At 35.8% G+C, this 18,117-nt stretch overlaps 2 pseudogenes across 2 annotated transcripts; both read right to left on the bottom strand.

The window, feature by feature from the left end:
- Window positions 1-2,004: 2,004 nt before the first annotated feature.
- Window positions 2,005-4,311, bottom strand: LOC148864774 (cationic amino acid transporter 1 pseudogene; annotated as a pseudogene). The gene is made up of 2 exons (XR_016110742.1): window positions 2,246-4,311; window positions 2,005-2,132 (listed from the first exon to the last, which is right to left on the bottom strand). The product of XR_016110742.1 is annotated as a cationic amino acid transporter 1 pseudogene (transcript).
- Window positions 4,312-12,993: 8,682 nt separating this feature from the next.
- Window positions 12,994-16,293, bottom strand: LOC148864773 (cationic amino acid transporter 1 pseudogene; annotated as a pseudogene). The gene is made up of 2 exons (XR_016109195.1): window positions 16,042-16,293; window positions 12,994-15,185 (listed from the first exon to the last, which is right to left on the bottom strand). The product of XR_016109195.1 is annotated as a cationic amino acid transporter 1 pseudogene (transcript).
- Window positions 16,294-18,117: the final 1,824 nt, after the last annotated feature.

Genomic DNA, 18,117 nt, shown 5'->3' with positions numbered 1-18,117 from the left:
CTATAACTTCTGGGTCGAACTGAATACGACTGATTATCAGTTCGATGGATACAGCTCTGGGAGATGAAGAGACTATCTGCTCGACATTGAACAACAGGTTTGCTTGACACCACCCTTCAGGCCTGGACGAGTTGCTCTGATACCATGTTGAGCAAGAGCAAGAGAAGAGAAGAGAAGAGAGGGAGAGAGGAGAGGAGAGTCGAGAGGACTGAAAGCCCCTACCGAACTCTGTAGGCGAGTGCATGAGTTATTATTTATACTAGTCTAGTCGTACAACATAAAGAAGGAGAAAATTACAACAGTACCCTTGCGGTACTAAACCTGGGTACAACATCTGTCAACGCATGTGAATTCACAGCATAGAGAAATGTATTAATGTCAAGTTGTTAGGAAAAACTGTGATGACCTTATTTGCAAGAGAAGTTGAAATTATTATTATTTCAATCTTTTATTAACAACAGGTTGTGTGATGCAGATAGAGCATACCCTTTTTACTCGCAGGTCCAAGTCCAACACCATAGGATCTCATATTGTTCTAAAGCCTAAAGCAATAGAAAAAAAAAAAACCAAAAATTACGACTTCAGAACAAAATTCATTGTTCTGTGGCCCATATCCTGTGGCTCAGTTCATAACGACATACCCCATGGTCTAAATGTAAACTCATTCCACCAGACATGTCATTAAAGAGCATAGAAGGGAAATTTTCTAGAATATATGCTGAGGAGATGATCTTTTATAGTCTTTTCTACAAACTTATACTGAAGAACCTTGCTTTGTAAGATGAGGTTACTTTCATTTATTTTTGTCTAAGATTAGTTGTGTACACTTTATGCTTAATTAATCAAAGAAATTCTGTTTGAATCTATAAAAAGCTTGTTGCTTGAGAGGAGAGATTTCTCTCACTTATGGTGTGCTTATATGGTGGTAGCAAGACTCTTATATGTCTTACCTTCACTTCTTTTTCTTGTTCTGTCTCTTCTTTCTTATTCTATTTGTTTCTTTCCCTTTTCTGACAAACATTCCCATTAAAATTTCTTGAAGTTCCTGCAGCTCGTGAGATATATTGTCTTTGTTCTGTCATATATGTTGGTTGGCATTTATACAATGTATTATTAAAGTGGTGCAAGGCTTTTCTGGGTTTAGCAAAGGTCATGGTGACTAAAATTATAGATCTAAACATAAAAGGCTAATGTGATGTTTTCAGTTTTCAAAACCAGACCGGACCAGATGGTCGGACCAGAAAAATCAGGAGCCAGTCACCTGATTGGTTCCGTATCACCCCAAAACTGCTTTTTGGCAAAAAAACATTGATTTGGTCAGCAAACCACTGACTCGAGTGGTTGAACCGTTGAACTGGACAGTGGTTTTTGGCTGTTTGTTTTTTTTCTTTCAATTTTTTGTCAGAACGGGCATCCATTCAGACCGGACAGTCAGACTGTCCGACTCTGAAACCAGTCCCCAGAATGGTTCCCTGTCCAGTCCGGTTTTAAAAACTCTGCCAAACGGTGACAATACTCTGTCAGCAATGATTCAAGTGTTCTTCCGATAGTGGTTCAATCGTCTCAAGACCAATGTCAATGTCAAGGATCTTAGTCCTGCGTGGGTGAAAATAGAACAACCTTATGGTATCAGAAAAATTGCAAAATTAGTTTTATTGATAATGGATGAGATAGTCATAAATCCTATCCAAAAATGAATCTTCTACTGGTTTCTTCTTCACTTCATTTAATATCTTCTATGCAAGCAAACATAGGTACATTTGTATATACCTACATAGTTAGGTCCGTATGAAATCATACTTGAGTTAATGGGACAATATTCCTAGTCTTCGGAATTTAAAATTCATGCACTACAATCATTAAGTCTCTCTCTCTCTCTCTCTCTCTCTCTCTCTCTCTCTCTCTCTCTCTCACTCATAGATGACATTTTTTACATTAGCTCGACCCTCTTTCTCACATTTAATACTCTAATTCCTTAAAAAATTACTAGGATAAAAAACAAAACAGAAATTGTGTAAGAGGTCTCGGAAACCTTGTGTCGATTGTGATGTTCCCTTGTTCTTGGTCCCATGCACACAATGCCCCACTCAAATCATTTGCACTTTCATATGTTTGCACCAGTGTAAATGAAACTGCATTGCAAACAGGGAAAGAAATGAAAAAGAAAATAGAGAGTCAAAAGCTCAACCTGTTTTCACATTATAGAGGGATTAAGGGTTGGAGACACAACCTGAGACCCACTGACCTTACCACAGAAAACCTCCGTTATACAGGTTTGATCCTGCACCTCCATGTTTGAGGAATTCTAAGTGACTATCTCAGCTACTGTGTTATAAGACTTCATTTGTCAGATTGTTTTGCAGGAGCTCCCCCTTCCATATTCTTGCGGCCTGCTCCATGACCATGAGCCTCGCCTAAACCCTCCTTAGCCACATCATATGATGCATGCAGCCCAACAAGCAAGTAATAGATAATCAAGATCAGTGTCCAAACCACAAACCTCACAAAAGATGGCACATCAAGTGAACCCAACAAATAATATTAACAGCAATAGTGGCTGATGGCAACCATGGAAACAACGGCACCCCCCATAGCTTAGGCTTCCTTGCCTCCTTAACCTTCACCTTCAGTCCTAAAGTTGCCAGAAACCAAATTGGCACTGTGATCACATAACCAATCCATCCCTTATCACTAGCTGCCCAATATACTGCTGTTGCAATAGATGAAACCAGTATCAATGTCAGGAACCCAACAAACATATTCCGGTCATGGTTCGACGTCGCACAGGCAATGTAGTACCGCCTCACGAGAAGGGCGACGGCGACGAGCGAAAAGATGAAAAGGGTAGAGATAGAGAGGAGGCTTGAGAGGACACTGAGATCAGTGAAGCAGCCTACAATGGAGTTGGCAATTGTCATGACAATTGTTGCATTCATTGGCGTCTTGAACTTCTTGTTGATGATGGCCAGCCATGGTGGGGCCATGTGAGTCCGCCCAATGTGAGTGAAATACCTGGCTTGACCAATGATGTTGGTCAGCAAAACTGCAGTCATACCCTTCAAGGCTCCTAAAGCAACCATGTACTTGACCCAGCGCATGCCTACGGCCTGGAAAGCTTCAGAGTATGGTGCATCAACATCTATTGCAGTGAATGGCAGCATGAGGCACAGAATGGCCCCAAGGAGGCAGTAAAGCACTATGGTGATCGACATGGAGACGACGAGGCCGATGGGGATGTCTCGGGCTGGTTTCTCGAGGCCGATGGGGATGTCTCGGGCTGGTTTCTTTGTCTCCTCGCCTAATGTTGCTACGCCATCGAAGCCAACGTAAGCAAAGAAGAGCACAGCTGAGGCTTTGAACACGCCCTTCACCCCATATGGAGCAAAGTTGCTGAAATTGGCGACGTTGGCCTTGGTAAGACCAAAGCAAACAATGAGGAGAAGAACAGTAATGTGGATTACAGATGCGACTACATTGAAGACAGAGGAGCCCTTTGTGCTGACAGAAGCCAAAACACCAATAATGGCCGAGATGGCCACCGAAATGGGGTCTAGATGATTGTAGTTCTTGTAGAGACCAGAGACCACTATGCGGAAGTCATCAGGCTCATGGTTACAAAGGGTGGCCAAGTATGACGTCCATGACCGCGCCACCGCAGCACCGGCCACGATGTACTCGAATAGGATGTTTCCGGCGGCAATGTAGGCTGCAAAATCACCAAGCTCCACCCTTAGATAGGCGAATGATCCTCCTGCCACCGGGATCTCGACAGCAAACTCGGTGTAACAGAACACGGAGAGCAGAGCAGAGATGCCAGACACGATGAAGGAGACTGTAACAGCAGGGCCAGCGTCCTTCCTTGCCTCGAGACCTGTCAATACGAATACCCCTGCACCCATTACAGAACTCAAACCGAACCAAATTAGATCCCACCATGACAGGCTTCTCTCCATCTCGTCCTGGCTTTGAGCCCTTACTTGATTAAGCTCAATGTCATCAACTGATCGAGCAAGCAGGCGGTCTTTGAGTCTGTCCTTTGTTTCACCTAATGCTTTGCCATAGCTCCACCAGCTCCGGAACGACTTCTCTGGAAAGAAATCATCTTTGGAGCAACAACATCCCTTCTCTTAGTTGCACTGCCATCATCACTAGTTCCACTACTGCTCTCTATGGTTGTCATATTTCTGCCAACATAGATACAAGAAATTAAATAAGTTGACTTCATCGAGAGCATTCAGAATATGCATAGTGGGAGAAGCTACTGCAGCAAATCGCTCAAAATCTAGCAACGTTTCCACTTCCTCTATCTACTCTCCACTTAGATCCCAGACCCACCGCTAATCAATCACTGTGTTGTGGTGGTGGTTGTTTAACGGAATGATAATCTTACATATATTATCGACTGGATCAACTCCACTAAGCTTTTCTACCTAAACAAAAAAAAAAAAAAAAAAAAAATCCACTAAGCTCTTTTTATGTTACTTTCTGAAACAAATGATGATTCATCTCGTTTGCATCCTCGTTTCATTCTTTTCGTTATTATCTATTACACGTTCCCATCCCATAAAAGTAATTTCTTTGCCTCCAAATTAAGCCCAAACCAACTTTTGATTAATCTTAAACCAGCCAACGTTTTAGGCTATGTATGTTTGGTTGGATAGAAAATAAAATTCGTTAGGTTATGTTTGGTTGCAGTGCAAATCTGAACCAGATAAAAATTTTGCATCTGTTTGTATGTACCTAATTATAATTTGCACCTTTACTCGCACAAAATTTGTACTTTTTTCTCATTTTTGAACCCGGTCACCATTTGTAATTAAAACTCCGTTTGTTTGCAATATAAATGCCAAACTGGGGTATTTATGCACCCCGGTTCACGTTTGCGAGTATTTGTTTGAAATGTAAAAAAGTAATGGTTATCAAAGCAAAAATGCATTTTCTGACAGTTTTGTACTTCAAAAAGAGAGCATTACTGTACCTATTTTTTGGATACAATTTTACATTCATTTGATAATTAACTTTTTGACCAGAGTTGAAGTATTGGAACATAAGATAGTTGGAGTATTTAATGATGGGCCCACACTTTTGCATCAATTTCAAGCAAACAGGATAAATGCAAAAACGGTTTAAAATGTGAGCCATATTTGCATTCATGAACCAAAAAATAGGTAAATATGTGGTGTACATATTTGCGTTTGCATTGCAAGCAAACGCAGCCTAAATTTTGCATATCAATTTGATGCAAAACTTGCATCACCCACCTTTCTCCTACCTCAATTTTCTCTCATATAAAATTACCAAGTAGGGAATTATATCATCTTACTTCCTACCTCACTCTCAAATAAATAACCACCCTCGTACTTCAATACTCTTGCCTATAAGAGGGGAAAACACTATTTTACTTCTTATTGTACTTTTCACAAACAAACAAGAGACAAAGTCAAATTTAAAGCAAAAGTAAACCAAAATTTATACTTTACCTATTTGCATAATTGCATCCCCATGCATTTACACCAATGGCTGTGTTTGGTTGCAGTGCAATTTTATTTGCACTACCACAAATGTATGGGGTGTAAATGAACAAAATGCAGAGTTTGGTTTAATTTTGTTTTGGATTTTACTTTATTCTGTTTTAGGTCTTATATTTTCCTTCATTTTTAATGCAATCAAATAATTTGCACTATTATAGTTTTGCATCACTGCAAATAAAGTTGCACTGCAACCAAACACAGCCAATAATATACATATAAAATTTGTATTGCAAATAAAGACAGACTTAAAATCAATTTAAGAAAATTACAAATACAAATATCATATATATATATATATATATATATATATATATGTACAGCCAGTATAAAACCTTAAGCCCTCTATATAATATATCTAAACTTTATATGTTTAGTTCTTTTTATGAGAAAGAGACATTCTAATCTTGATGTCAAGAGGGCTTCTTGGATAAGGATAAAGTACATTTATATTATAAAAAAAAAGAACCAAAAGATATTAATTAGTCAACAGGATTTTGGGTTTATTTACTTTTACTGTTTGGTCGGGCTCAGTTTAAGAAGAATAAACACAAATATATACAATATAAATACATATAAAATATCAAAATATAAGGTTTTACACTTTACACATTTGCATTTATACTCCTTCCAAACTAAACTGAGCCTTAATATTTATTCTTCTATCATCCTACCATTGCTGAAGAAGAAGGGATGCACACTTACCTTCAATTAGGCCACGATCGATGAAAGAGAGAAGCCAATGGAGAACGAAGAAATGTTAATGGGAGATTGCTTTATGGACTGAGGTATGAACTCTTTAAGCGGCAGGGCTTAGGAGCATCTTGACACGGCGACCACCGTCCCAGCAGTATCTTGACACGCTGTCCATTTGTTTCAATTTCAGAACACTCCATGTCCATGTTTTATTGGACCGTGTCATGTAGTTCTGACGAAATTACATTTGCTGTGACTATGGTCGCAGCATTTCCTTGCGACCCCCAATTAAATAGGAGCACATCAGCAATGAAAAATTAAAAGTGATTCTCGCGATGATAAAGAATTTATTCTCGTTGCTGACGTGTTCGTTTTTGATTGGGGGTAGCAAGAGAATGCTGCGACCGCTCGGGATGGTGGTGCAGCTAATTTAACTAGAGCTGGCATAGGCTATGCCCCCTCTCGTCTGATTGTTGGCATCAAGGTTTTTAAATCGAACCGGACAACGAACTGTTGAGGGTCTGTTTCCGGGTCAAATGGTTTTACCATTTGAATTAAATGGATGACCCATTCTCATAAAAAAATTAAAAAATTAAGAAATTTTAAAAAAACGGTCAAAAATCACCAGACAGCACGACTGCCTGAGTCAATGGTTTATTAACCAAATCAATAGTTTTTTGCCAAAAAACGATTCTAAGACAAAATGGGACCAATCAGGTGACCAATTTCTGGTTTTTTTGATTCAATCATCCGGTCCGGTTTTAAAAACCATGGTTGGCATTGATTTACAAATCTTGTCAGACTTGGAATCTCGGATTGAATCATTTCACTAGGATACAATAATATTAAAATATTTTATATTAAACAATCAATTTTAAAATATTATGCATATGAAAGTATTGAGTCAGGATCATTCTTTTCGGAGTTCAATTGTCATAAATTGAAATGTCGAGATTTAATTTAGTATCAATTTAATGATCTATTTATTAATATTATAAAATTTAACCAATATAAAAAATAAATACAAAACTCAATATAAGATTATATATTTAATAATATTAAAAATATGTAAATCAATTAACTTGGGTTGTTCATTCCCAACCAAAATATTCTATTTACTAGATTAAAAATATTAATTTAAAGTACTAATTCTCTCCAAAATCAATCTTATAGTGATCCAATATTTTATGAATTACATTAGAAAATTAATCTAATACAAAAAAAAATATAATGATTAAGAAAAAAAATTTTGTTGGATGTCCTCAACATTCTTAGACCTAATCTCTTTAATCGTATAATGAAAATATAAAATAGATAAAAATAAAAGAATATAGAAAATTAGCCATGTCTCTAATATTATATATCCATATATTAAATAAAAATAAGTGTGGTGAATGAGCTAAACCAAAAACCCTAGCTTGGTGATGGGTCATCCAATCGATACCAATTGAGTTGATAATAGATAGAAAACATTGATACGTTATTACTTGGTAAGGTTACAATCATAAAAGTCAACTGAGTAAAATTAATCAATTTATATTTGGATGTAACCCACATAGATGCATTTATAGGGGAAAAGGTTTGGATTTACATTTGGATTAATGCAAAATTAAGCTAATGGACAAATGCCTTAGAAATGAGAAGTTTTAAATAACTAGGACTTAATAATATGAGTTCACTAATTCATAACAATGAAAGATTGAGGAAGATGTCATCCAAAGAATTAGGCAAGATAGGAAAAATGGAGGGGTGCAAGCAAATACCATACACTTAGACTAAATAGGAAATTCTAAAAAATACAAGATTAGGAATGAAGTTATCCATAGGAACTTAGGAGTAGCTCCAATAGGTGATAAAATGAGAGAGAGTAGATTAAGATGGTTTGGGCACGTGCATAAAAGGCCACCAACCATACAAGTTAGAAGAAGTGATTTGTTATGCATTAAATGGGCTAAAGGTGCTCAAGATAGACCAAAAAAGGGCATTGGTAGAAGTACTAAGAAATTATTTTAAGCACTAATAATTTAACAAATGATATGGCATTAAATAAAATGGATTTCGGAAATAGGATTCATGTAACCAACCCCATATGATTGAGATAAGGCATGGATGATGATTTCTATTTAGATCTAATTATTAAGATGGACTAGATTGGATCCTAGTTATGGGTACACTCAAATCTTAATCTCATCTACTAAGGCAGCAAGGTCTAGTTATGGATTCATATTTTCCACATTACTAGATGTAGTTCTAGCATCTATGCCTTGTATTAGGTGTATATTGGAGGGTGGTTGATACACCTTTTTAAGGCTTTTCCCAAAGCTTTTGGTTCTAAAAATTGAACAACATTTAAATCAAGGACCCCTAACATATTTTTGAAAAAAAATACTTACTACTACAAGATTCAAAGTGTTGATACATCCTTCCATAAAAATACTTTGAACTTTGATCTTAACCACAAATTTGAGAGAGCCGATTGAAAATTCCAATTCGAGAGAAAAGAGATAAAATATTTCTTTAATAATCCCTAACTCTTAATTTCGTTTTGTTAGTGTAAAAGCTTTAAATTTTAGTTATAGCAAGGTTTGAACCTTGGCCATTTGATTTTAATAATCACAAGTGCGCCCATGAGCCACACATATTTGTTTGCTATAATTATACGTATTTTTAACCTTAAGTAAATTTACACTTTTCTTAATAAGTTACAAGTTTTTATTAACAAATGCTAGAATTAATTAATAAAATTTATATAATAATAAATATTAAAATTAATTATATTGGTTTTTGAAATTTGTCATTCACATTTTAAATTTTTTTTTGTTTTTTTTACATTTTTGTTATTCCATAATTTTTCAACGGTTACTAATTGTGTCCCGATATGTCACACTTTATATAAACCATTAAATTATGGTTTTGTACATTTAAATGACTTATTTACAATCATATAAAATATGTAAAAATAGTTAGTAATATATTTTTTAAAACTTATTTGAATTTTTACCATATTTATGCATATCTTAATTTTTCATCCGTATCCAAAGTGTATCACGATACATCTCTTAAAATTGCATTTCTGATACTTTGAACCTTAGTACTAACACTAATTGGATACAGCATTGAGACATTACCAAAAGCAATGAATCAATTTGGTTTCTTTGCTTGGTTTTTCACTTTCACACTAGAGTTTTAGAGTGGGTTTTGCCACCCGCGAGCTGGCATGATATGGGCCATGCCAGGCCCGATCCATTGTTGTAGCAACCAAGTTGTGTCCTGGCTCATCCCATACCCCAGGTCGTATTGAGCTTGGATTTTGAGACCTGCTAACATGGCACAACACGAACAAGTGGACTATGTTGGCATAGGCCTATGACCCAACCCGGTACAACCTGCTAGTATGGCATGGCCCACATACATACATACATACATACATACATACATTATTGTTATATATTAATATTATATATATATTCTCAACTTTTTAAATTTCATTTTATTATTTCATATATGAACAATTGTATACATCAAAATTCATATAGAATAAGATTTTTTTTAATTTCTTGATTATTTTGTTAATTTATTTTAAAATTTTCAATTTCTTTTAAATATATCTCTTGCAGCCCATCCTAGCCTGATACGAGCACACCAAGGCTCGTGCCATGGGTCATGTCGGGCCTAACCTTTGAAGGATTCCTAGCTAAGCAAGCACAATCCACCTAGGCCCATGTTGTCGACATGGCATGACTTGTTAAAGCAGCGGCAGCCCACAAAATCATGTCATACCAGCATGGCATGACCCACTTTATACCTCTATTTCAAATATGTTGTAAAGTGGATTTGTATCTCTCATATATATATAAGAAAGGCTTTGTTTGTTCATAATGCAATTTAATTTATATCTGTACTACTTTAAAAAGTACGAATGGCCTCAAGAATATTTCTAGAATTTTCTAAGGACAACATTTACCCCTCTATATTTGAATTTAATGATAAAAAATGAGGGCAAATAGGATAATTGGTTCTTGATATTAAATGAGTTAAAAAGATGTAATTTAAAGACATTCAATGCATTTAATCCCCTCTCATTAAATCCAACATTTAAGTTATTAACTTGCATTCATGTTCATTGAATCATATATTTAAGTCATTTTTATTTTTTATTATCATTAAGTTCTATTAATTAAATACATACTTAATAAATTAACAATTCCAATAAAATAAAAGCTTATATATTTAAAATCTACCTAGCAAATATGATGTTTTTATCTAAGCAGTGGTAAGAAATTAAATCATTTTGGGTCAAATGGGTTAATCCATGTTGCCAAAGATATTCAATGCATTCGATTCCCTCTCATTAAATCCAACATTTAAGTTATTAACTTGCATTCATGTTCATTGAGTCATATATTTAAGTCATTTTTATTTCTTCTCAATCATTAAGTTCTATTAATTAAATACATACTTAATAAATTAATAATTCCAATAACATAAAAGCTTATACATTTAAAATCTACCTAGCAAAAATAGTGTTTTCATCTAAGTGGTGGTAAGAAATTAAATCATTTTGGGTCAAATGGGTTAATCCATGCTGCCATGTTTAAATAATAAAATTAAAAAATAGATAAAATAAAAAATAAAAAATGGAAACATTTTTAACATACATATTAAACAATAATAAGTATGTTAAATAAGAAATGGTTTTATTAATGATGAAAATGGATTGTAAAATTTAAAACCAATTGGAAATAAAAATATTTTACTATTCCCTCTCATTAAATCCTATATTTAAAATATATTTTCTCATCATTAAATTCTTGTAATTAAATCCATAATATTAATTTTAATAGTATAAAAATAAATATTTTGAAAAGTAATTTGAAAACAAAACCATTTTCTTCCTTCCCGGTGGTGGGCATGCAATTTGACCATTTGGGGTCAAATGGATTAATAAATAATGTCATAATTAAATAATAAAAAATTAAAATAAATAACTATGAAATGTAAGAAGTATTTTTATTAATGATGAAAATGTAAAGCCAATTTCAAAATCTACCTAGAAATTAAATGATTTCACAATCAAATAATAAAATTTCTAATAATAGAAAATACAAAGAATCACAAAAATTAAAAAAAAAGATAAGAGAAAATTTAGGGTACATATCTAATTTATATATTTATAAAAAATAAAATATTGGGTACATCTCTAATATTGTACATTCATTATATTGAACAAAAATAAATTTTATACATAAAAAATAATTTTATCAATGATGAAAATGTAATACAAAATTTAATGTCAACCTTGAAATCAAACAATTTTTATTTTTAGATGGTGGGTTAGTGGTTTGAGTAAAATGATAGCATAGACAAACAAAAATTAAGTGTGATAAGTAAAAAAATATTTTTATGTAATGTAAATGAAATATATAATTTAAAGAAAAAATTATAGTCAAAGTCGATTGTGCATTTAAAATTAGGTTATAGGTTGGTCTAGAAACCAACCAAACTCTGAAAACCGGCTCTACATTTCAAATTATAAAAACCCCCGCCATGTCATTAGAGGCTTATGTGGTTGTTGCCAACATAAGACTCTTATTCCATGTTGGACACAACAAAAAACCTATACCAAAAATAGGTTTTCAGTTTCTCTTCCACTCCCTCTGTCTCTCGATCTCTCTCCCTTCTCTCTCTCACTCTTACAGTCATTTCTCGATCTCCCGCTCCCTCTGTCTCCCCCACTCTCTTTGCTTCAATCTATAGCCAAATCAAAACCTCTCAATTGTTCTCCCTCAATCTTTCTCATTCTTCTCCCTCACTCTCCCTCAATCTCTATCGTTCTCCAATTGGTGTAAATTTCATAGCCAAGAGTTTATTGTGAATTTTATCAAATTGGTGTAATAATTTTTGAACCATACCAAGTTGTTCTTTTATACGATCTGATTGGTACCATATAAGTGTGTAAGAAAATAAAAAAATAAAAAAAAAAACGAGAGAGTGAAAGGGAGAGAAACTGAGGGAGAATGGTAGAAATTAAGGGGAAAGGAGAGATCGACCGAGAAAGAGAATAAGAGAGACTGACGGAGAATGTTAGGTAGAGAGAGAGAATGAGAGAAATTAATATAGAGAACATAAATACAGAAACCAAAAACCATTTTTATTTATTTTCAAATCACATAGTCGTTGAGCAGATAAAGATGACTATGGGTGAAAGAGTGTGAGGGAGATTGAGAGAGAGAGAGAGAGAGAGAGACTAAAAACCCTTTTTTTATTTTTCAATCACCCAACATTAAAGGGAATTTTCTGTATAAGTTTTTTTATTATGTCCAATATGGATTAAGAGTCTCATGTTGGCAATAGCCACATAATCCTCTGATGACTTGGCGAGTGCTTTTATAACTTGAAATGTAGAACCGTTTGTTAGAGTTTTGTTGGTTTATGGATCAACTTGTAACCAAATTTTAAATGTACAGCCGGCTCCAACTATAATTTCCCCTAATTTAAAACTAATCCAAAAGCAACGCTATTTCGTATTTAGATGGTGGGTCAACGACCCAACTTTTCAAAAAAATGCATGATGTCATAATTGAATAATAAATATTTAAATTTATTTTTAATCATATTATTATTTTTTTTAATTTTTAATTTCTATCTTAACTATGATATATCTAAAATTTAAGTAATTAATATGAAGAAAAATTTCTCACGTGCCATGCATATGCTTAATTACTAGTTAATACAAATGCATGAAAGTTAAAATGAGAAGAGTACAAAGTCTAGTTCATGTTTGCATGGGAATTTACTTTACTTTTCTTTATGCATAATCTGCATTACATTCAAACGTAAAAGGCCCACCTAGGCAAAAAGAAATCACTCAAATCATTTGCAGTTTCATATTTTTGCACCAGTACAAATGAAATTGCATTTCAAACAAACCAGGCCACGGAAAAAACCATTGCATCTTTAGAATTCCTCTTAATTCAAAGGCTTTTTTCTCCACACTCCCAAATACCAATATATATGTATGCCGTACTCCGATTTCCACCCTATTCAAATTTAGAGAGTAGGAGAACGTCTAACAGGACAACAAATAGTAAACATTATAGATAATCTAGGGCATTTTCATTCTCTCAACCAACCAATGAGACTTCATTCTTGTCAGAATGTGTTGCAGGAGCTCCTCCTTCAATATTTTTGAGGTCTACCCCATGAGCCTCGCCCAAACCCTCCTTAGCCACATCATATGATGCATGCAGCCCAACAAGCAAGTAATAGATAATCAAGATCAGTGTCCAAACCACAAACCTCACAAAAGATGGCACATCAAGTGAACCCAACAAAAACATATTAACAGCAATAGTGGCTGATGGCAACCATGGAAACAACGGCACCCCCCATAGCTTAGGCTTCCTTGCCTCCTTAACTTTCACCTTCAGTCCTAAAGTTGCCAGAAACCAAATTGGCACTGTGATCATATAACCAATCCATCCCTTATCACTAGCTGCCCAATATACTGCTGTTGCAATAGATGAAACCAGTATCAATGTCAGGAACCCAACAAACACATTCCGGTCATGGTTCGACGTCACACCGGCAACGTAGTACCGCCTCACGAGAAGGGCGACGGCGACCAGCGAAAAGATGAAAAGGGTAGAGATAGAGAGGAGGTTTGAGAGGATGCTGAGATCAGTGAAGAAGCCTACAATGGAATTGGCAATTGTCATGACAATTGTGGCATTCATTGGCGTCCTGAACTTCTTGTTGATGATGGCTAGCCATGGCGGGGCCATGTGAGTCCGCCCAATGTGAGTGAAGTACCGAGCTTGACCAATGATGTTGGTTAGCAAGACTGTGGTCATACCCTTCAGTGCCCCCAAAGCAACTATGTACTTAACCCAGCGCATGCCGACGGCCTGGAATGCTTCAGAGTATGGCGCATTAACATCTATTGCAGTGAATGGCAGCATGAGGCACAGAGTGGTCCCAAGGAGGCAGTAAAACACTATAGTGATCAACATGGAGCCGACGAGGCCTATGGGGATGTCTCGGGCTGGTTTCTTTGTCTCCTCGCCCAGTGTCGCTACGCCATCGAAGCCAACGTAGGCAAAGAAGAGCACAGCTGAGGCTTTGAACACGCCCTTCACCCCATATGGAGCAAAGTTGCTGAAATTAGCGACGTTGGCTTTGGTAAGACCAACGCAAACAATGAGGAGAAGGACAGCAATATGGATTACAGATGCGACTACATTGAAGACAGAGGAGCCCTTTGTGCTGACAGTAGCCAAAACAGCAACAATGGCAGAGATAACCACTGAAATGGGGTCTAGGTGATTATAGTTCTTGTTGAGGCCAGAGACCACTACGCGGAAGTCATCAGGCTCATGGTTACAAAGGGTCGCGAAGTATGATGTCCACGAACGCGCCACCCCGGCACCGGCCACGATGTACTCGAATAGGATGTTTCCGGCGGCAATATAGGCTGCGAAGTCACCAAGCTCCACCCTTAGATAGGCAAATGAGCCTCCTGCCACCGGGATATCAACAGCGAACTCGGTGTAACAGAACACAGAGAGCAGAGCAGAGATGCCAGACACTACGAAGGAGATTACAACGGCAGGGCCAGCGTCATTCCTTGCCTCGAGACCTGTCAGCACGAAAATCCCTGCACCCATTACAGAACTCACACCGAACCAGATTAGATCCCACCAGGACAGGCTTTTCTTCATCTCGTTCTGGCTCCGGGCCCGCACTTGATTCAGCTCAATGTCATCAAGTGATCTGGCAAAGAGGCGATCTTTCAGTCTGGCCTTTGTTTCACCCAGTGCCTTGACATAGCTCCCCCAGTTCCGGAACGATTCCTCTGGAAAGAAATCATCTTTGGAGCACCAGCATCCCCTTCTCTTAGTTGCAGTACTACCAGTACCACCATCAGTTGCTCCACCACTGCCACCCGTGGTCGCCATAGCCCTGCAAACAGAGAAACTTGATCTTTAAGGTATATAAAGAAGCATTCAGCGATCAGTGCGCTGAGGGTTTCCCTCAAGTCTCAACCGCTGTCCCAGAGGAGCTTTTTCTCATATGCATAGAGAGCATCAGAAGCTACCACCAAAGGGGTTTCCTATACATACCAAGAATCAGAAAAAAACAGATGAGCTTTAACCGTTTGATATCTACATTTAGCACAAGAAGACAGATCTTCCTCTTTTCGGCAAGCTCTTCATATGGTAGAAGAAAGCCGCGGTTGTTTGTTGACTATGGGACATAGGGTCTTTGAAATGAAATAATTTAAGTTAGAAATGTATAAAGAACAGAGGCACTAATCTTTGGTTCGATTGCATATTGCCAAAAAGGATTCCCTACTCCCTACTTCATCGAGCGCATTCAAAATCCATGTTCTACTTCCATTTCCATTCAATCTCAGCTGGGCCAAGCCCACTGATCTCTTTCTACGTCACTTTCCGGAACAAATGATGATTCATCTTGTTCGGCATTCTCGTTTCATTCTTATCTGTTTACCTCCAAAGTCCAAGCCAACTTTCGATTACTTTGTACCAGCCAACCCTTAATGGTCCTTGTACTAGTCTACCAATTGAACCACCAAGGTTATGCTAGGAAGTAATTAATGGAAGGACTCCTGATAGAGTCTGATCGGTCCACTTGATGAATTACATCTAAATCACAAAAAAAAAAGGAAATAAAATTAACATGGGCCTCTCCTAATCAATAGGATTTGGGGTTTGTTTACTGGTAACGTTCAATCCTTGTCCCCTAGCAGACTACCATTGCTGATGATGAAGAAGAAGAGGAAAGAATGCAGAATTACCTTCAATTAGGCGAGGCCACGATGAAAGAGAGAATGCAAAAGAGAATGAAGAGATTAAAAGTAGGGCTCTCAATTCATGGAACCCATATTTTCTGGTTCTTCTACCCACGCCCTACCCAAGATAGCGATGTGTGAGTGCAATTCAGGGCGGGTAGAGAGTAGTAGGCTATAGGCAGGAAATCCAATTTGAACTGAGTGAGGACGCTAGGGCACGTATCTGTATTTTGACAGGATATCCATTTGTTTCAGAACATTGGGTGATGTAATTTCTTGGTGGGCTAATATGTCCAGGTTTTACTGGACCGGATAAGGATATCTGAGACGTTGGTGTGGCTTGGCACGAATTAGTGTGTAAATTTTATTTGACCAAAATACCCTTATTTTTGAATTTGGTGTCTAATTTTGAGGGCAATTTCAATTACCGCTTTCAATTCAGTTGTTTTTGGTAGTTTTATCTCATTAATTCCCTCTCAGTCTTATACTCACTAAATCTTGTTTTTGACTAAAATACCACCCATCTTTAATTTGGTTCTTTTTTATTATGAGGGTAAAAAGAGTAATTTAAGGTACTACTTTTTACTGTATTCAATTCTCTATCCTTAAAAGGGGTTGTTGGACAGCATGGTTGGTTTTGCTTATAAAACAAAAATAAATGCCATATAGAAAAATTATATTGTTTTTGGATTTTTGTACACACCTTATGTTTTATAATTAATGTATTAATTCCCTTTATCTCTCACTAAATTACACTATTAACTAAAATATCCCATTTATTACACTATTAACTAAAACACCCTATTTTTTGAATTTGGTCTCCTTCTAATTGTGAAGGTATAAAATGTAATTTGAATTATTACTTTTCAATTTATTCAATTTCCTCTCATTAAATATTATATATAAGGTAATAACTCACATTCCCTCTCATTCAATACACTTACCCGGGTAAGTGTTTCTCAAGAAAAACTTATACAGGTAACTGCATTTACATAGATAAATAACTTACCAAAAAATAAACGGAGCTTAAGGGGTTATCATATATTACCTTTTCTTGAATTTCAAGTATCTCTTCATTACGTGGGACCAAGGGCCAGCCTAGATCGAGATATTATATACAATAATATTATTATACATAATTTATGTTATATTTGTCATATGATAATAATATTTGTGTATAGAATTAGCATATACATATATCATGAATCAGGTATGAATTGAATACAAAATTTAAGCCCAAGCCCAAAAATTTGTTGACCAACCCAACTTACTGAGAGAGTTAAGAATATAGAATCGTAGAGCCTTTTAGGCCTCATTCATGTTTAGATATGTCATTTACTACTTAGGTAAATGTATTTATTTGGGCAAGTATTTACTGAGAAATACTAACCTAGATAATGCATTTATTGGTGTCTTTTATTTTCCAGGTAAACTTATATAATAGCCATTTAATCTAAAAATTGGCCATTATCTTATCATGCATTAACAATTTTCTGTACTGCTATAAAGCTTATTTGTACAATTCTTAGGAGGATATTACTTATCAGGTAAATGAGTCACTCGGAAATTGTTATTTTCATGGGATCCATTAATACTAAAACACGAATGCGGGTTTTTATTTTTTTTACTTTCCTTAAGCCCATCAACTTTCCCACTCCAATTTATTAGAAAACAAACGCCCCCTTATAGAGGCACAAGCGAAGTTCTATATCCTATTCTATTTTATGAATAAATAAAATTTAAATTTTACACTAAAAATATAATTTATTACATACATATGACGACTCTCCCTCTACATGTACCACTTAACTAGTAATATTAATAAAATATAAATTTTTTGGTATAAAGTCAGGAAAGCGGTTGAAAGAATTGAAACCGTGTTTCATCATTACTAACTAGTAACTACTAACTAATAAATCACTCAGTTTTCCTATGCCAAACACAGATGAAAAAAGGATCGAGTTGATAGAAACAAGAAACAAATAATAAACATTTACTAGGGGATCCGTGTGATACACAGGATTATTAAGTAAAAGTTAAATAATAGAATGGGTCATTTACTAAAATATTCCTTATAGATAT

Source organism: Nelumbo lutea, chromosome 3, assembly GCF_056320005.1.
Source record: "Nelumbo lutea isolate HS-2025 chromosome 3, American lotus-T2T, whole genome shotgun sequence".
Taxonomy (NCBI): domain Eukaryota; kingdom Viridiplantae; phylum Streptophyta; class Magnoliopsida; order Proteales; family Nelumbonaceae; genus Nelumbo; species Nelumbo lutea.
The sequence above is the reverse complement of the archived record's forward strand: the minus strand, read 5'-3'. Positions and strand labels throughout refer to the sequence as shown.